We start from the raw sequence: 19,790 nt of genomic DNA on the forward strand, positions 1-19,790 counted from the left end.
ATGTGACCCGGGTTGGTGTGTTGGTCCATGGCTGAAAACCATTGACAGCCCTAGAAGTGCGATATATTGTGTTGTATGCAGTGGTATGGAGTGGTTTAAACCTCTCACACCATGGCTACTGAATTTAACTGACGTGCAGGCTGGGGAAACGTGTGGCTTAAACAGAATCGTAATTGGTTTTCCGTTTCTTTTTTTTTTGCTGGAGTGGCTGTGTCTGTATTGTAATATCACACGCATGCATAGCATGTGCACTGATTCATTACATTCATTCGCGCCTGAAAGTTGAACCGTCCATAAACAGACACAACAGCTACAGCGAAGAAAATGTTTTAAGCAGAATGCTGTTTTTTTTTTTTTTTTCAAGAAAGAAATGTTTCATGGACATGAAAGAAATGTGTGCCTGATATGTAAGGATGCAATATCTGTGATTTGAAAAGGCTAACTGACAAATATTACTGTGCAAAATAAACCACATTTTTATCATTGAGGACAAGTATCACTGGAAAAAAATGTATAACTGTGTGGACGAGCAGCATCCCTTTCAACAAAAGCTCAGACTGAGAAAAGGTGTCACACATGAGCAAACCACCAAAACGCTTTGGCCTGATACAGAGGGAGAGTTTATAAAAGAGTGCATCCTCGCCGTTGCAGTCACTAATTCCTCAAATAGCCCCAAAATTTGACAGCCTAAAATATACTGTGAGTTTAGCCCGTTTGGATTAGCAGCTTTGCGCTAATGAACTAAAAAGTCTCCAATAGGCTTGTGAACTTCGCCACCTTATCTCTCGCTGTTGGCACGGAAACAGCCGCGACAGGCCAGCTTGCCGTTTTTTGTGTGCAGAGAATCACCGCCGGGCGCGTGCCGTTCGGAAAGTCCCGTTATCTGCGGCAGCCCGGGCACCGCACCGCCGAAGACGAGAGGAGGACACATTTTGGGGAAAATTGTATCTGCAAGCTTGGCCTACCATTGTAAAAAAAAAAAAAAATGAAGTGGCCTTACTCCTGATAGAGCCTTAGCCCCGGCTGGGTCACAGGAGGGGTTAGTCGCGCTTGTCGAAAAAGAAACGAATCATCGCGGTCTTGATCCAGGTGATCCGATGCGTGCCGCTGCACAATCCGTCGGGGGCGTCCGTGTCCTCGGCCCTGGGGGGCTAAAGCCGCTGCCCGGAGACCTGGAACTGGAATACGGGGATATTGGGCTTGTTTCACAAACGCTGCAACTTTGTGAGCTGAGATGTGATAGATTTCACCTGCTCTCTTTTTAAAAAATTTTTTTTTTTTTTTTTTTGCAGTGTTTCTCGTAGAAATTTGCAGTTACAGTATAAGCCACAAATGCATGTTGCGAAGCGCGTTCATGTCGGTACAAATGTTCTTATTCTTCTGCCTCGTTTGTTTTCGTATCAAACTGACCACGGGTATCAGGAGCCAAGGCTGAAAGGGACATCTGGAGGATGGAAAAATTTGGCTTGTGGTCAGACTAATATCCTGTAATTGACATCATATACTGTTCAATACCAAATGGGCTATGTGTATGGCATGGCATGGCATGGCACCTCTCAGAGCTCCACAGACACTGCAGGGGCCCTAACAAGCTTCTCCGTTCCCTGATTTAAAACCTTAAATCAAGTGAAGTTAAAGTCTCGGCGAATACAGCCGATGCATTTCCGCGCTCCGCAGGTACCGAGGCCTACAGCATCTGAATATGCCGACGAGTGCGCAAATCTCCCCCAGAAAAATTTGGTTAGTGGTTTGAAAATTTGAAAACAATGAGCGTTAGCATCATCGCTACACCGAGCTTCAAAGCAAACGACGTGCCAGCTCCCTCCGGCGCTAAATAATAGAGCTGCAAAGCTAAAGAAACGAGCGCCAGCCTCAAGTACAGCAAACTCCCCTTTTTATGAACTTTATTTCAGCCCCGATAAAAAAAAAAAAAAATTTTCTTTGAGGACATCAGGGCTGAAATTTGCATCCGCGTTGAGAATCATCGACTGCTGTGAGCAGTTCCTTTCAAAACAGTCCGGGACCTGAACCAGAAAAACCATTTGCAAGTGGGCTCACAACTGCCAACAGACAGAACGCGAGTCAACAAAGAGAAGCAATGTCAGCCATTGTTTTAGAAAAAGAACAACATGTAAAATGCATGCTCATTTAAGTGGATACTTTTGTACGGAACATTTATATTTATAAAAATGCTAATGATCGAGTGAAAGGAAAAATAATGTTTCCCTGTACGAGCTGAATTGGGATTCATTTCCCAGAATGATCTTGTCTCATTGAGTCATTTGCATCATAATCTATATGGCATTATAGCCAGCCAACCAGCCAAGCAAGGCTGGCACTAAAACATCAGGCTTAGATTGACGTTATTTTACAGACAGTTCTGTCAACAAGGTCTCTGTGGCCATAATTCACCAGGTGTCAAAATAAATGTCTGCTATTAAAACATCGGGATAAATAAACGTTAAATAATATATGGAATGTTGTGGTTTCTTTTGTTACTGAGCTAATGTTATGTAAAACATTTTTTTACAGAAGTTGGTTTTTGAATGACCTATACCTTGTTATTTACAACTGTGAAGTGTTTTTTTTCTGTGCCTATGTACAAATATAAACAATATTCCCCATTGATTATTCACTGTATTGAAAATAACCTTTTATTGTGTGTCTTTATTATAGTTTTCTCTGCTAGTCTCACTCATTAAACCAGGCTTTCTACTGAACCATTCTCAACCCACGTGTGAAACACAAAGCGTACGGTCTCTGTTTAATCCTCTTACTCAAAGCAAACCAGAAAAGTCTCACCAAAGCTTCGAAAAACACAATTCTGGAAGAAATGTTTTATAATCTGTCCATGTATTTTCATACTGATATGTTCTGAACCCTGAAAATCTGAACTGTCCCTAAACGGTTTATTAAAAGAACTACCCTTTGAAAATTATTTTTAAAAATAGTTCATGTTTATGCTGTAACTCTGCAACTCGTAAGGGCCTTTGAAGTGGACTGCCGCATGTCTGTGTTAGTGCTGTCCCACCCCAAAAAAAAGCTTTCTGCTGAGCAAAGTACCCATGGCTCAGACTAATCAGACAGCAGACAGTTATTCCTTCAGTACCTGAAATGATTATAGAAGATTAAGAGGTAGTTAAAGGAATCAATAAAATCTCAAAACCCTTCAAATAATAACACGTTGTTAATCTGCCCCTGTATAGCCATTGTAGAGGGAAATCTGCGAGAGCTTCTCCACTTTATGCACGTACAGGGCTATGCAAAAGACTCCTGCTTAACTGTCGGCAGCAGAGGTCTTTAAACGCGTCATCGGGGGGATTCATGAAGGTTAATGGCTGCATATGGATCTCATAAAATCTGCATGAATTTAGCAGGACACCGATTCATGAAGCTAGCATCCTCGTGATGACTGCGACCGCGCCGTCGCTAGCTTGCTTCTCCACAGCACATTAGCATGCAGGTGCTAACAAGCAAAAAAAAAAAAAAACGGTTGCATGCAAATTGGGTTGTTGCGTTCTGAAATTGCCGTGCATTGTGACTAGCCAATCACAAGGTTGGTATCCAAGAAAAGCGAAAATACCTCCCCTGGGTGAGGTGGTGGGTAAAATTAAGCCAGGCTTCTGGGAAAGGTATACATCACAGCTCTTCTGCTCTTAAACACAGGTTCCATAACCACACGATTTGCGCATTACAATTAGAGCGCAACGTCAGAGTGGCTAAAAAGCCGACCGTTCCAGCGGGTGTTCCAGAGCAGTGTGATTTCCGGGTTAAAACGTGTCACGGTGCAGTGCGTTAACTCGAGATGCAACGACTCCATTCCCCCAGAGCTCACGCCAGTGCCAAGTTCTGTTTGAAAGGATCGGCCGACGCAGACAGCCAACGCCGACGCTTCCTCAGAAACAAGAAATGTCTTCTGCAACACTGTGCAAAAATACAGCATTAATATATTAAGCTGTACCCCCCCCCCCCACTGGAAAAAGTTCCCATTTCCGGTTGCATTAATATGTGCCTGCGTACAAATAAAAAAGGAATTGAACTGAGCAAAAGATTCCGCAGTTTGCTGAACACCTGGATTGGCAACTTTAGTGTTAATGTGAATGCGAGTGAAATGTTCTGGGGGAATATAAATGCCCTATGCTCTATCAGACGGGTCAGACTATTCCTACTCTGTTCATTCACAACAAGAGACGGCTCTCGAGTTCTGCGCTCTGGACTCTGTTACAAGGCACAGAAAGACATTCACAGCCACGGAGAGAAAGTGCTCTCAAGTGGCGTCAGAACCCAAGAATTACGAGCACGAATAGGCCGGCAGTCGAATTCAGGTAGTCATGGCAACGCTAAGAAAAGTTCAGACATCTGAAAGTGCTCTAAACAGCCTTCCTCCTGTGACACTTGGAGTCACGCTTATGTGTTTTCACTACAGATAATTGTGTTGTATAGTGATTAAGGCCCTTGGCTAATTAAGTGTCTCGGTTTTAATGAGTATTTGCCTGCTCATGAGAATAATAGGTTTTTTTTTATTTTTTATTGTTTTTTTTATATCACAAGCATACGGTTATCTGTTTAAAATAAGATACACATGCTGCATTGTGCTGCCCAGGTAAGTAATAAAGAGTGGGGATCTGCCAGCAATGTGGAGTCCAAAGTGTAATATGAGTCGGTACATGCATTTTTCATTATTAAGACATTCTTTTCTGTTTTGGCCGGCAGTCTCCTCTTCCCGGGGCACGGTAATAAGCTAAACCTCCCGTTGAGGACAGACTTCCTGTTAGCAGCGTGTGACAGTGATCCTGCACTGGGCTGCAGTGTGCACATCCGAATCCGTCAGTTCGGCGCCGCCAGCGCATTAGCATCCATCGCGGTACGCGCTCACCCCGGAGCAGAACAAGCGCCTCGGCTGTAGAACAAGACCAGAGCCATTTCAAACCTCCTTCATTTGTGCTGGATGAGAGAGAGAGAGGGGATGGGGTCATCCGCTGCTCCTCCGTGCTTTAATTAAGCGCTGGATGGATAAATAACGAGCCGGCCTATCCGTGCTGCGGAAATATTCCGTTAGGATAGAAGAGTTCTTCTTTTGTGCTGGTTAGTGTTTCTCTTAATCTTTCATGCGATGATTATTCAGCCAGCTGCTTTGTTCACGCAGCACCTCTGGGTTTTACCAGAGGACCTATGCGAATAGTGGGTGGTCAAAAAATATTGAATTTAATCTCGCCTTGTACCTGCCCGCTGGTGTTTGTGATGAACATTTAATTTCTCCTCATTAATATTGTATGTGTTTTTTTTATTTTTTATTATTCTTTCTGCCCGAAAAAAAGGTCTTGCCCTCTGATATTTAATGCCATAATTCAGTTTGACTCATTTTCTGTGTGTATTTTGGGTGGGAGCAGCAGCTAGAGAAAGCGTGTTTATAATGAGAGAGACTTTATTGATCCTCCCCCTGTGACAGCGCTGGTCTCTCCCTCCCTCAGACAAAGAATAATGACAAGATATGTGTGCACAGGGACCTGCATACACATGTCGTGTGTGTGCGTGCGCGCGTGTGTGTGTGTGTGCAGGGCGTGAGCACATCTTTCTGTCACCCCTCTCTCTCACTCTCTCTCTCTCTGATTATAGTCATTATAATTGAAAATAAGCTTCCTGATATTTTTAATTGATTGCCTGGCAACACACTTGGATGCACAGAAGTACACGTGCACACGCACATGCACACACTCACTCGCACACACATAGTTGATATGCAGAATATTGCTTGAATATTGTTAGATTGCAAAATACCATTTTTCTTAATAAGGTGTCAGTTAATATCGATTAAAGTGAACTTGCTTAACTATAACCATTCAATACTGACTCACTTTTCCGGACTCTTTGATTATATTACAGGCCTACTGGACTATTTCAAATTCAGCGGGTATGTTGAAATTACTTCTTTACTTTCCTATATTCATTTTAATGGAATTGACTCTTAAAGGTTGACAATGTTCTGTGTTGTAAAACTGTTTTAAAAAGCACAAGGCGAAGCTGTAAAACAGGAAATTAATGCTTGCTCATATTTTCAAACATTTTCAGTTGTGTTTTGCTTTCAGTAATTATGCGGTCACCAGAATCTTAATGAAATATTGTAAATCCTTTTTTTTAAAGAATGTCAGAAAAAAGCTTCTCGCTTGACGGCTGTTTCAAAGACAGGAGCTTCTTATAAAAAATACTCTTTTTGACTCTTCTTTTTCTTTCCGAATCTTCCAAGTAGCCAGTAAGGATCTGTAGTTAAAGCCTCAATGCTTCAAAAGGATTAATGCCGAGAAGATGTTTCACAAAGAATTCGAGAGACTGGTGACATGGAAGACCTTTGACCTCCAGTATCTCGAGACTGATTAATACAAGTTCTTTGTGACACAGACTTCTTTATAGCCAGTCTATTCTGAGGCACACTGCAAATAATCGAGGCAAGCAACTGCTCCTGGTTTTATTGGACTAAAAAAAACTCCCTAATATCTGGTTGCACTGACTCATCTACAGAAAAAATAAAAGATTTAATTAAAAAATTAATTTAAAACCCCCATTAAATGAAAAAATGTTTAATGAAGTTCGTAAGGTAGCTTGCTGATGCAATTTTATAGGAAGAAAAAAAAAACTTTATGCCCAGTAACTTGATTATTGGCAAATTTAACCACTAGGAACCTGCAGACACTGCATGTTTCAAATATAAGAAAGCATATAATAAAATCCTAAGGGGTTGAGAGAATGAAATGTGCTCGAACAGCAGTCTGAAATATGGGAGAGAACTTTTGTGAACCTCCTTTTAGAGCAAAAAAGCATTTTGTGCACTACTGTGCTGATACGAACAATTTTATTTTGCATTTAGTTTGTTTATTTAGCGTTTGGGTTTATTCTTGAATGTTCTGTAAGAAATTGCTCGATTTTGCCATACAAAAAAAAAAAAGAAACCACAGGAACAATGCCACAGGTGTACTATTGTTCACCTGTGGCAACCTCAATGATTGGTCCTTACTTGTTTTATAAAGGCAAGAATGGTAGACTTTTTGTGGTAGTGCTTCTCTGGAACATTCTGTGGGAAACAGCTCTTTAGTGCATAGGTATGGGGTAAGCCCAACTTAACAGTTACCTGTAGCTTGGCAGAGGGCATACCTTCCATCCCAATCAGATCTGCACAATTAAATCAGCTTTGTCTACTCTTTCTCTGTCCTCAGATCCATCCATCCATCCATTATCTAACCTGCTTATCCTGGGCAGGGTCGCGGGGGGTGCTGGAGCCTATCCCAGCATGCATTGGGCAAGAGGCAGGAATACACCGTGGACAGACCGCCAATCTGTCGCAGCCTGTCCTCAGATATTACTTCATTATATCCACACATCACACCAGGAAGAGAAACAGTCTCTGTGAGAGTTGCTGAAAAATCCTGCCCAATACAGAAGATGAAGCCTCTGATACTAATGACTTTTTCTAGGGTATGCTGACTTGCCATTTGTGTTCCTGTGGATGATTAAAAATAAGCACCATTGATAATTTGTGTTCTCTAATGTTTTTTAACTGTATTAAATTATACTAATGTAGTACATTTCATCATTCCGAGGATCTCGATGCACTTTACAGCAGAAACCCGGTCCAGTTCTTAACGGGGAGAAAGCCAGACTGTATATTTGGTCACTCTGAAGAAGAAAAATAACTAAGAACTAATAAATTGTATCTGAAAGGTGGAGCCTCCAGTTGCACAGTTTCCCCATTACTGCACTGTGGAACTTTATTTTCAGGAAAGAAGACTGCCCCCTACTGGCCCATCACCCACGCCCCGTCTTCCATTTGCGTGCTGAACGCAGCTCTACTTCGCTTCGTCCATTTTGGCAGAAGGTGACTGCAGGTTGGTGTGACTGAAACCTGACAGCCATTTTAAATTTTTAATCTCGGCAATAAATACGAAGGTGGAGTGGAAAGTGTGGAATTCGGACGCGATAATGCCAAGTTCTGTCGCCTCGGTCACTCCGGATCTGCTTATGCATGTAAACCATATTCAGAAGTATAGATTTATTCATGCGCTGTCAGACTTTGGGGTCTTGGCGGTTTGTGTCTGAGGGAATGCTAGGTCTCGGCTATCTCGCCCAGACGGGACTGGGGCGACCGGCAGGCAGGCACATCGTGTCACTCTCGAAATTCCTTCCGGGAATACTGGCGATCCCGCGGGAGCCCGTCGCTTCCCGATGTGAAGGAATGTGACACGGAGAACCCTGGATGGACTGAACGGGTCCGGAGTTTGACAGTTGAGCTTGGTTGCTAAGGGGATGTCACACTGCGGTCCAAGACTGACCTCCGTCTAAATTTCTTATTTCAGCAGCTTAGACACTTTGGAAGGCGATTTGCAGATGTGGATTGCGACTAATCCGTTTGCAGGTGAAACGCCTCGGCTGAAGGTTCAACTGCAGTGTTCCATTCGGGAGTCCACCTTTGACCTTTAACCTTTTACACACAGTTCCATCTTGCATTCATCACAGTATAGTAAACCCCCATGTGAGTTTCATGGTGGACCTGGGGTAATACAGATGTTAACTGACATTCAGTGTTCACTCACTAGCCATAAGAAACTGCAGTGACCATCGTCACACCATAATACTGAATAAAACCAGAACGAAATCCCCCATCGGCCATCCTGTGCTCTGTTCAAAACGTTCCACCACCGTGACGTGTTGTCCCTTTCTACAGGTACCTCACTCATTGACGGACAGATTCGAGTTTCATCTGTTGCATCCTGTCAGAAAGGCTCGCCATTTGATCGATACGCGTCCGCAGACCACAGGTCGGGAGACGGCTTCGCATTTCGGGCAGAAATTCGTGGAAAACTCCCGCCGTCTTCTGGGAAGTGCACTCTAAATCGTAATGCGTGTCACCACGGCAACGCATTAAAAAAGCAGTGGAGACGACGGTCTCTCAGCGTCGGGGGCAGGGGGCGGGGGGGCGGGGGGGCTGGGTAGGACCGGATGGGGAAGCACTTCCTCGGTGTGGATGTGCGGTCTCCGGGGTGGGGGGGCGGGGGGGGGGCTGGGTGGGACCGGATGGGGAAGCACTTCCTCGGTGTGGATGTGCGGTCTCTCAGCGTCGGGGGCAGGGGGGTGGGGGGGCTGGGTGGGACCGGGTGGGGAAGCACTTCCTCGGTGTGGATGTGCGGACTCCGTTCTGTCTATCCGCAGCGTGCTTCTATCCTGCCTTCTTACATTTCACATCCGTAAGCAACCTTATTGGTCAACGTTAGTGGCAGCCTCGTAATATTGTGAAAGTATTATTATTATTATTTTTCTTCTTTGCTTACTGAAGATGCACCAATACTGTGTGTTCTTTTTTCGAGAGGCTGCACACAGTTTGGTATGCTTCATTCTGACACTGTAGGGTGCATATCCAAAAATATGTGTTTTTTTGCATCCTGGATTAATTATGAGCAACAGGCAAACTTCACTGTACTGTACACTGTGAGGAATGGGGGTCCTCCCGAACTGAAATGTTCATAATTTTGAAAGTAAGGTAAAAAATATGGCAATTTTGTTTTATTTTACTTTTGTTGATTTCAAAGGTAAGAACGTATTTTTGTTTTGCATCATAACAAATAATCAAACACACGGTAAGCAGGACATTAACTTGCCCCCTGATAACTCACAGGCCTGTATAGGTTGTGCTTGTGGATCCCAGTTTATTCTGAAGCCCCAATATTGAAGAATGGGTGTGAAGCAGTTCCCCATGCATGAAGCATAAGCTACAATAACCTACCTGTAGCTACTTGCTGTTAGCAAAAATACAATCTGCCATGCCAAGTGCACTGCAAACTGTTAAGTTGAAATGCCATAAAAATAAAATAAAATGAGGAAAGTGCAAAAAAAATGCAAAGTGAGAAAATGCATTAGCTAGAAGGATACACACACCAGACTGTGAGTTCAAAGCAAGCTGGTTCTGGGTTCTTGCTGTGTCAGAAAAGACACAAAAAGGGTATCAGCGAGGGAACATTGAAAACGGTGCATTGGTCTAGCAGTGAGTAGGCGGCTTCTGGGCTGCCCAGCTCAGCTTTAAAACCGGTTCTAGCACAGCTAACGAATGTATGTCCCCGTCAATGTGACAAACATCCCATTAAAATGCATGATTCACCGCACTCATGTGGGTATCACTGTTTTTGTTTTATTAACACTCTCATGGAAACGACCTCCCCTTGAAAACTCAATGACTTTACGTGGATTAGACACAGTTATTGAGTATATTTCCATTTTTTATCATTGGAAAGTGCGCCTGCTTTCTGTTACATATTAACTTTTTTTCATTTTTTTTTCACCATTGATCATTTACGTATATAATTATATAATTATAATTGCGTCAAGAGATCAAAAAGGCTTAAATATGTACACTACTTCCTGGTCCACACCCTGTTATGTAACACTGAGAATCTTGCCTTTGAGGTTCTACTCTTGTTGTTAATTACCTTTTTATTCAGTTTCCTTGACTAAGAATAACCTGTGGGCTCATAAAGGTCTCTTCAATGAATCGTTTACATGAAATAAGAACTCGGTATTTTAAAGCATATACAACATTCGGCACCGGCTGAGCCGTTCTCTCAGACTGTTTTCATTCTTTTTTATTTCCTGTCAAATAAAGCATAAAATCACCAGAATATAAGGCAATTAAATGTCAAAATGCAGGGATAAGGATTTTCACCCCTGAACCCCATGTGCTATTAAGACTCATAACAAAAGAATGTTTTGTTGTTACAGTTTGTTTTATACTTTCAATCCGCCCATTAAAAATGGTTCATGGGACCATGAGGTCCATATTTTTATGTTGTTTTGTAAAGAGGGGTTTGGGGTGGGTGGGGGGTGGGGGGGGGTGAAGGGGTGGAGGTTTTGTATAAAAATAAAAACAATGGCTCAAAACCCAACGCCGCATGACTCCACATCCAGGGCTGCCACGTCTCCATGTCTTTAATGGCTTATTCAGAATGCTGGGGGCCACCGGAGGGCGGTCAAAAACATCACTTGCGGTATTGAACATCCTATGTCGGTTTTGCTTCGCAAGCAGACACAAGTGTTTTAAATTTGATTTTCAGAAGGAAGCTGGACATCAGAGGAATTAATAATGCGGCCAGGAGGGAGAAGATCGGCGCGGGGAGACTGAGAGGAGGGAAATAATCCTGTTGCCAAGTCCTTTTCAGGTCCAGTCAGAGCGGAGTAAACACAGATCAACTGACATTTCATCTCCAGACTCTCCCCGATTTCCATTTGATTAATTTATGAGATGTTTTTGGCCGCCGCTGGAGAGCAGACTACACATCAGCCGCTTCGTTCACAACTCGTTCTCTCTCTCTCTGTCTGTTTGCTCGCGTTCAAGGATGTTGCCTGCATCTTATTCTGTCCTTGGCAGAAGTTGCATTGCGATTAATTTTAAAGGCATTCTTTGCAGGGTATTTCTAGTCTTGCTGTGGTCCTGTGTTGACAATCGAAGAAGTCTCCTCCACTGTCTTCAGTCCCGCCCACTCACCCCATGTACCTGACATTGGTCATATACAGGAGCTACCTAGCGTAGTTAGCTGGATAGCTAGAGGTAACGTTACTTGCAGGTCCAACAGAAAACAAGCAAACTCCATGTCGCTTTTCATCCCCTTGGCGAACTTCAGCTGATGCCACCTAGGAAAAGCAGTTTCACAGTTGCTTTCAAACTGCAGTTCGTGAACAAGCCCCATCAGCCTGCCTTTTTGCTTTGGTGTATCTGGGCTTCATTCTCTAGTTAGCTATCTAGCAACAAACTCTCCACTGAAATGTGATCCAAAACTACAGGCTCTGTAGCCACAGCCACCCCTCCTCACACAGAAAAGAGTGCCACACCCAGAAACGCCACAGACAAATACAGGTAAAGATGCACAAATTCATCAAAATATGTATAAGGTATAAATTCAGTGCCAGTGCATAGAGTATTTTAGAATATTTTCAAGGTAAAAAATCTTGCATAGCACAGCTCTCACGTAGCATACAGTTGAATTGCACAAGTAGCACTTTTCCAGTGGGTAAAACTCAAGAGGGTTAAGAACGGTGTGCATACGCTGGAGTCTGAGCCAAAGCCGCGTTACGCAGATCAATCACAAAACTGCGATAATTACTGCACTAAAAGGGTAATTATGCATTTTCTTTCTTTTTTCTCCTGAAAAGCTCAACCTGTTATTGAGAGACGTTTAATCGCACACAGCTCAAGGCCCTGGGTTGTCTAGGTAACCCCCGCCGCGGAGAGGCGTGCGAGCTCGGTCGCGCGGTCACTTGAAGTCACGTTCGAGCTTGTAATTGAGCCCATGCAGTCATTAAGGGCTTTGGCTGCATGAGAAGCCTCTCCACTCCAGGCATGTTTAATCAACCCAGAGGCTCGAGCGCAGGCAGGACTTTGATATGCGCCGGGAATCCATCGGAGCAAAATAAGAGCGCATAAGAGCTCTTTAATGTGCTTAATAAACAGCCCTGCGCCGCTCCCAACCACGCTATACGTGCCTCGGGGGGGACGACGGCGAAGGTTTGCGGAAAATGCGTTTTCTTATCTCCTCTCCTCCTCGCTCAGGGAAGTATAAACGAAACGGGAGCGCCTCGGAGACGGATTCCAGGGTTAGGCGTAAACTCACACGACTGAACGCTCCCGTAAGACCAGGCGATGCGACCGTCGCTCCCGACGCCACGCTCGCGATTACGCTCTCCTCCAGCGGAGCGCGAACTATTAACTCGACGCTCGTTTTTTTTTTTTACTTTTAACTTTTCGACGGGGGTCGCGTCACCAAAAAATCAGAGGAAGAAAACCAAAAAAAAATAAATAAATAAAAATAATACCTTGCCATCTGTTTGTCTGCCACTCTTGCTTTTCCCACCCAAACTTTGTGCAATCTGGCAAAAACGTGCGGCTTCTGCCTTCTGCGGGGAGTACTTACAGGAAGGCAGACGTCATGATTGATATCATTACTTGCTGGGGAGGATAGAGATCATGTCAGCTTATGTTGTTTATCATTAATTCCCAGCCATTACGGTTTTGGGAAAGGCTCCAAACTGCCGGAGATTTCCCAGACGGTCTTCTTCGAGCATCATCATCCCACTTAGGGGTTACTGTTAGTGTTTTATCTCTTCTTTGCTTTCTGTCACAAATTTCTTCTCAACATAGACCGTATTCGTCTCTTTTTTTTCCTCCTCGTGGTTTTTCTAGCAATGTTTGGCAGAGCGACAGACTTTCCGATTGGGTTTCCGTTTAGAAAGCGGCAGTTTTCAAAATAGGTTTATTAATTTTTTTTTTCCTCAATATTTTCTCATATTCACAAGAACTTTCAGTTATTGCATATCATTTGAATATATATATTAAGTGCTACTGTGTATAATTACATCAGTTTAACGTGTTTTTGTACACAGATTCTGCTCTGTGTGGTAAAAAGGGCATCTGCAGCCAGGCTCAGTACAATCAGTAATATGTCTACTGATCGTTATTTACAGTTTGTGCTTGCATTCAATTGCAGCTTCATCGTAAACCTGGAAAAAGGATAATGCAAGCAAGAAAATAAAATCCAGGATAAGGGTGTAGTTGTACATACCAGAAAACAGCAGCAACAACAACAACAACAACAACAACTATAATAATAAAAATAATAATACATTTATTTGGGTCGTGCCTTTTTACAATTTGTGGTCACAATAAAAATAAATGCATGATTAAACCCAAAAGAACAATGAGGAAGAGGAGACATAGACGGTATATAAACTGTGATATACACAACTAGCGCTGGAAAATAAAGTGGTTTCTGCGTGTTTCTGTGTAAGTTTACATTTAAAATGGCTCTAATCAGGTCTAAAGCGGCACCACCAGGCCCCAGTGGACCTCGGCACTTGACCTTTAGATGTGGTACATGAAAGCAGGTCTCTGCGGTGCGGTGTGCGGGAATGAAGAAGGCCAGCCTGGGTATCGGGACACTATTGATCACGTGAAAGAGGAGGAGGTCCCCTGAAGCGTTAGGTGATCTAGAGATGATGATGAACAGGAACTCTCCTCCACTCTCTTTTAATCAGCAGGATGTATTAACATATATGTAATATATATACATACATTTCCTAGCAGCTCCCGGGGAGCGTTCTGCCAGCGGGACTAATGAACGAGGCGCCGGGCGCGTTTCGGTGGAGAGGTGCGGGGCCGTCCCACAGACCCACGTACCGCGGCGCTTTTCACATGCGCTCTGCGAGCGGGAACAGAGAGGGAAAACAAAACCGGAGTGGGGGGGGGGGGGGGGGGGGGTACAAGAGGAGGGGGGGGAGGGGGGGGGCACCAGGAATCCCCTTGCCAGTCTCCTGAGGGGTAGAGGCTGGGATTCGGGCATGCCCGGGACCCGTCGCCCGAAGGAGGAGCCAAGGCGGGAATCGCCACGGCGACGGGCGCCCGCCATGCCGAGTCCGTTCTGAGTCCGTTCCGAAGACGCTCGGGCGGTTGGCGATCGATCAGCGACCTCCATCCAGGCGGTCGGTCAGAGCCCCTGAATGGGCCTCTCTCCTCTCCGGAGGAGGTGTGGGCATACAGGCCCGTACAGTGGAGCGCTCTCCACAGAGGCAGGCGCCAGCAAATCGGACGTTTCGATCGCTTGATCTCTCGTGCTTGTCGTTCCGCGTCCCCGCGCTCTCCTGGGTGTTTTTTTTTCTCCCCGCCGTTCTGTCAGCATTCCGAGCCCGGATTTGGAATTCATGCGCCGACCGGCCTGTCACTCACGGTGACAGAGCGGGGAGCCGAGGCCGGCTGGTTGCCATGACACTGCAGAACCGGAGCGAGAACTCTCGCTTAAATTTGAATTAATATTACAAAGAGGGCAGGGGAAGGAAAATCATCTTTGAAAATATTTCACTGTAACTGACAGTTTTCCAAGACAAGAGCTATTGACTCGGATCATTTCTTTTTTATTTATTTATTCATGTTTTTTCGTGAGTCGATACTCGCTGTGCATTAGTGTCAGGAAACGCTGGTCGAAGCCACTGCTTCTCTTGGTGGATTGGAAAAGGCAGAAGAATTCATTTGCCATTCTAATTACGTTTTGCTTTTTTCCAAGAGAATAATTTTTTGTGGCCACAATAACCTGTCACGGGGGTGCATGTGTTTGGTGTCGTCCCCCCCCCCCCGACTCTCTCTGCCTCCCTTTGAAGTTTGTGTGCTAAGATCCCTGTGGATGGATTATGTGTCCCTGCCTGCGTGTGCTAATGTGAAATCAACTGAGATGGGCCAGCGGTAAATACTATAACATTCTCCGTGTGGTTCCCCCCCCCATGCGAGAACTTTCAATTAACGTCCTCCCGTCTCCTTCCTTCTCCGTCCTCTCCCTCAAAGAGCGCTGTGGAAGAGCCTGTTCCCAGCTGAGACTGCAAATTAACTGTCCCTTCCCAGCGAAGCGACCCTACAAAGGACCACATTAATGATAATCCTTATCGAGATGTCGGACTGTTTTACATTAACAAAAGGAGATTGTATTGGGTTTCATCTCTGATGCTCTCATCTTCCATCTCCCAAATCCATACGAGGGAATGAAACGCGGAGTGGACGTGACTGTAAAACGAAAGACCCCGAGTCTTGCATGATTATATTTTTGCCCATTCAAAATGGCCGCCGTGGCTGCCACAGACGCAGTGATCCAGGGAAAGTTCACTCACAAGCTCAAAGCAAGTCAGTTTTCACACGCAGCTTTCTGTCAACAGTCACTCTCTGTAAAATACCGACCGCTTTTCAACCGTAGCTTGGCTATATGCTGACTCCTGCATGTAGAGGTTGGTAAATGTATGTGTCTGTGTTTATCATAAACATAAATGTGCCAAATGTTCAAGTTATAAAACCATTATTCCATATGAAGGTGAAAAGCATTTTGATGGGCTTTCAAGCACAGAGCCAAGCAAAGCATGAAAACATATTCAATTGCGTCTTCAAATCGAAACACTTGAACAATGTCGCTTTTAAGTGCGCACTTGACTCTCGTCTAACTGCGAATATCTTTACTTTTCCTTCGTATCCATCCATTAGCTCTTCGTCCTCCTTGTCCTTGTCCTCTTCTCTAAATCACTCCATTCTTATTGCCTGGGTGTTTTTTCTGCCATTTCTGAAGGGTTTTAAAGTGCTGGGTGGCGTGTGTCATAAGTATTCAAATAAAAAAATAAAAACAAATGTTTGTCGTCTTTGATATGCCCTTAAAAAAGCTTTTTCAAGGACTCCATTGTCTGTTTCTGTTTTACTTCTTTTTGACTGCTTCCCTAAACCAAGATGTTAGTATCTACAGAGAACATGAATTAAAAAAATATATATTCAAAGTCAAAGTGGATCATTTAATGATAACGACTTCAGCGTTTCATTCATCTCTGTCATGTGTCCACTCTCTGATCTTCAGTAATTTCTCCTACTGATGTCAAAAAGTGAGCTTTATTCACTAAAAGCTCCGTTCACTTAGTTACTACAGCTGAATTACTGGCTAGCAAACTAGGTAGTTATATCATACTTGATGCCGATGAACCATAAATACTGTGGAAAATGAAAAATGCAAGAGTACTGTATCTCTGAGGCACCTGATGAGTTTTAAGCTATATGTAACCAGGCAACCATGAGCTTTTCGGCTTGTATGCATAGCCAAGGGATGCCTCCTCCCCCCCATCCAAACCCCCCCCCCCCAGCTCCTGTATCAGTTACATCACTTTCTGGTGTTGGACACAATCAGCATAATGAATTTAGTCATGAGTCTGTTCCATGAAAATCACTTAATGGTGGCAAAGTAATCAGCTTTGAATGTCGCATTTAATGATTATTTTTTTATCTTGAATTTGTCTTCGGTGCTTTTATTTAGCTGAATATTGAAACTTCCACTTGACTCTTAATGAAACGATGATATTTTAATGCTAGACTTTAAGTACAAGATCTTATCTTCAGATCAAATTATTACACATTGCTTTTTCAAGAACTTTGAATGTATTGACTGCAATAGTCCATTAAATAGTCAGGGTGGCAGGCTAATAAAAAAATGTATATGCATCCAGTGTTTTATTCCACTTATACTATGTCTACTTATCTGCATAAATATTAAATATAAATCAAAAAATGAAAAGTAAACAATTTTGTATGTTTATATCTGACAAGAAATACCATTTCTCATTCGTTAAGTGCAAGGAGGAGGTGTAGCATATGTTTCTGCTGGAACAGTAGGTTAGATGCCAACAATTACCAAAAAAAAAAGACAGCTGTCATCCAAGCAATCCAAATAAAAATGTACATTTTATATGTAAAACTAAGTGGGAAGCTCATTAGTAAGTTAGTGAGAAATTTATTTAGTTTGAAATTGACTTGAATGAGCTAATCTTGACACAAAAGTCAAGGTAAGCTAAATGCAGCAATGAAGAGCAAGGTAAAAAAGGCACGAAAAGAAACAAAGCAACCCATCTAAGTGCCGACTCATAGTTATTAGTTACCAATTTGGCGGAACTATTGTGCTTTGTCCGTACAGAGTAGTACTCATTCACATGTGAACTTTTATAGCACTCGCTAAGTATTATCAAAGGTGGGGTCACTATGAGGTAGTAATCTTCAGAGGTGGAAAGTCCAGGAGTCACAAAGCAGAGGTCCTGCCATGTGTTCTTCCCTCCATGAACTCGGCCAGCCAGATTTCACTCATAATTAGCTCTACCTCCTGCCTGAGCAGTTGTACTAATTAGCAAATCCAGGTGATTGGGACAAAATACCGGGGAGGAGTTTATACTTTCCGAACCTGAATTTTCCACCTCTGGTAATCTTTCATTCGCTTTTGTATTCACTGATGGAAGCAAGCGCACGCATCCGTTTTTTCTCCCCAGCCTCCAGCATATCTTACCCTATACTACCTTCATTTCTTTCTGAATTCCCAGTTCCTAAATCTCATATTCCACTCCGCTCCTTTAATGTAATTTATGACGTACTTGAATCTTTTTAACGACCGCCACGCTGATTTTGACATTTATAAGTGTGGTGTGGAAAATGGACTGCCCGGAGGTGGGCAAGCTCCTTGGTACACATCCAGTGTTCCCAGGTTTGGCGGAAGCATGTATTTATGGGGGGATCTTGAAGTTGACAGGGAGGAGTTGGAGGGGGTGTACTGGCACGGGGGGGAGAATGATGGGCAACATATTTTTTAAATGGCGGATTAATCTAATTAATGGGAGCTATTTAAGTGCCCTTAAAAAGCGAGGATCTGGGTTTTTATATAGCTTCTAGTACATATTTCTGCCGGCGCGGAGTGCTAAAGCTGTGTATTAATGCACGACGATGACACTGTATCTCATTTCCAAAGGGTAGCTGTCACGCCGGCGATCCCAGGTTCTCTATTTCTCCTGCCATATCTGCATGGTGCGGTCGCACTGAGTGTTAAAAGATGGACCTGGAAACATTGAGCCAGCACTTCCCATCTGAGTGCAATCGGGGAGAAATCTTGCTAGGATTTTTTATTGCAGTCTCAACATGCCTGTAGATGATAACGGAAAGAAATCCCTGAAGAGATATCAGTGCCCTATTAAAGGTTTGTTGACTTGTCCTCAGTAAGACCGAGTTCTGTGTGAGCCACAGCCCATATGCTGAAACAAACCATTTAGCTCACTAATGAAAGCACATTAGCCGGCAAACTAGCTAGCCAGTCATAGAACGTCTGACTAACAGGGAGTATTCTTGGGCACCAAGCTCAAAAAAAAAAAAAAAAAGGAAGCTCCCGGTTGCAAGGGTACCAAGGCTACCAATAATTTATTTTATATTTATTGAACGTCTCTTGTAGTGTACGTTTCAGAACAGTAGAACATATGATTCTTCAGATTAACACCAGAGGCCTTACAGGGGACAAAAAAAGAGTTGATGGGTCTTAGGAAGATAAATAAAATGGTCTATATTTGTAAGTAACGTTCTAATGATATGGATTTTTTAAAGAGATCACATTTATTTACACTGGCCTACACTAATCGCAGCATATCCACAGTCTGGTTTTTTTTTAATCTATTATATCTCCTAATCTTCAGAGATTTACTTAAAGGGATATGATGAAACCTGGGGCACTTTTTTAAATCCTTTAACCTGAGAATTGAGAGTTCTTAGAGACTTTTGAACGAGCCTACTGTATAAGGCCTAGATCCAGGCCCCTGTGATCTCCAAACACAATAGAAGATTGAGCTGAACAGTGTGAAGGATCTGCACAGAATTGGCAAAGGTCATAACGAATATGGTTTGACATGCTGAATAGTGCCGACAAAAAAAAGGCTGTGTATAATCTCCTCTGGGAGTACATCAAAGGTAACACAGCAGAAAAAAAATGGAGATGGTGTTAATACTTTCAGTGTTTTTGTCTTGGTGTGGGACTAAACATCACAATCCATGGAAACGGGGCAAAGGGCTAACAAGAAAATACAAGAATCGCAGCTCGTAGGAGCATTTAGCTTTGCATTTGCTGCTAAGAAACCAGGAAAGCAAAGATCGTGCTCTGCGAAACACATGAGCTTCTTCATTTCCAAAAAAAATAAATAAAAAAATTCATCTTCGGACTCGTCATCTGTCGTATTATCCATACATTATTAACTAAGAACACAGTTTTAAAAAAAATGCCAGAGAAAGAGATCTCCTTAACGCGAAGCAGCATCAGAATTCAACGCACCACCAGGACCATTAAGCCAGAAGTTCAGTGTCCTCAAACGGGAACGGCCACATAAAAGCGGGCTGGCTGCGCACGGAGAAGGGCGGCTGTAATTAACGCGGGCGAGCAGATGCTGACGAG

The sequence above is a fragment of the Anguilla anguilla genome, chromosome 10 (assembly GCF_013347855.1).
Source record: "Anguilla anguilla isolate fAngAng1 chromosome 10, fAngAng1.pri, whole genome shotgun sequence".
Classification (NCBI taxonomy): Eukaryota; Metazoa; Chordata; class Actinopteri; order Anguilliformes; family Anguillidae; genus Anguilla; species Anguilla anguilla.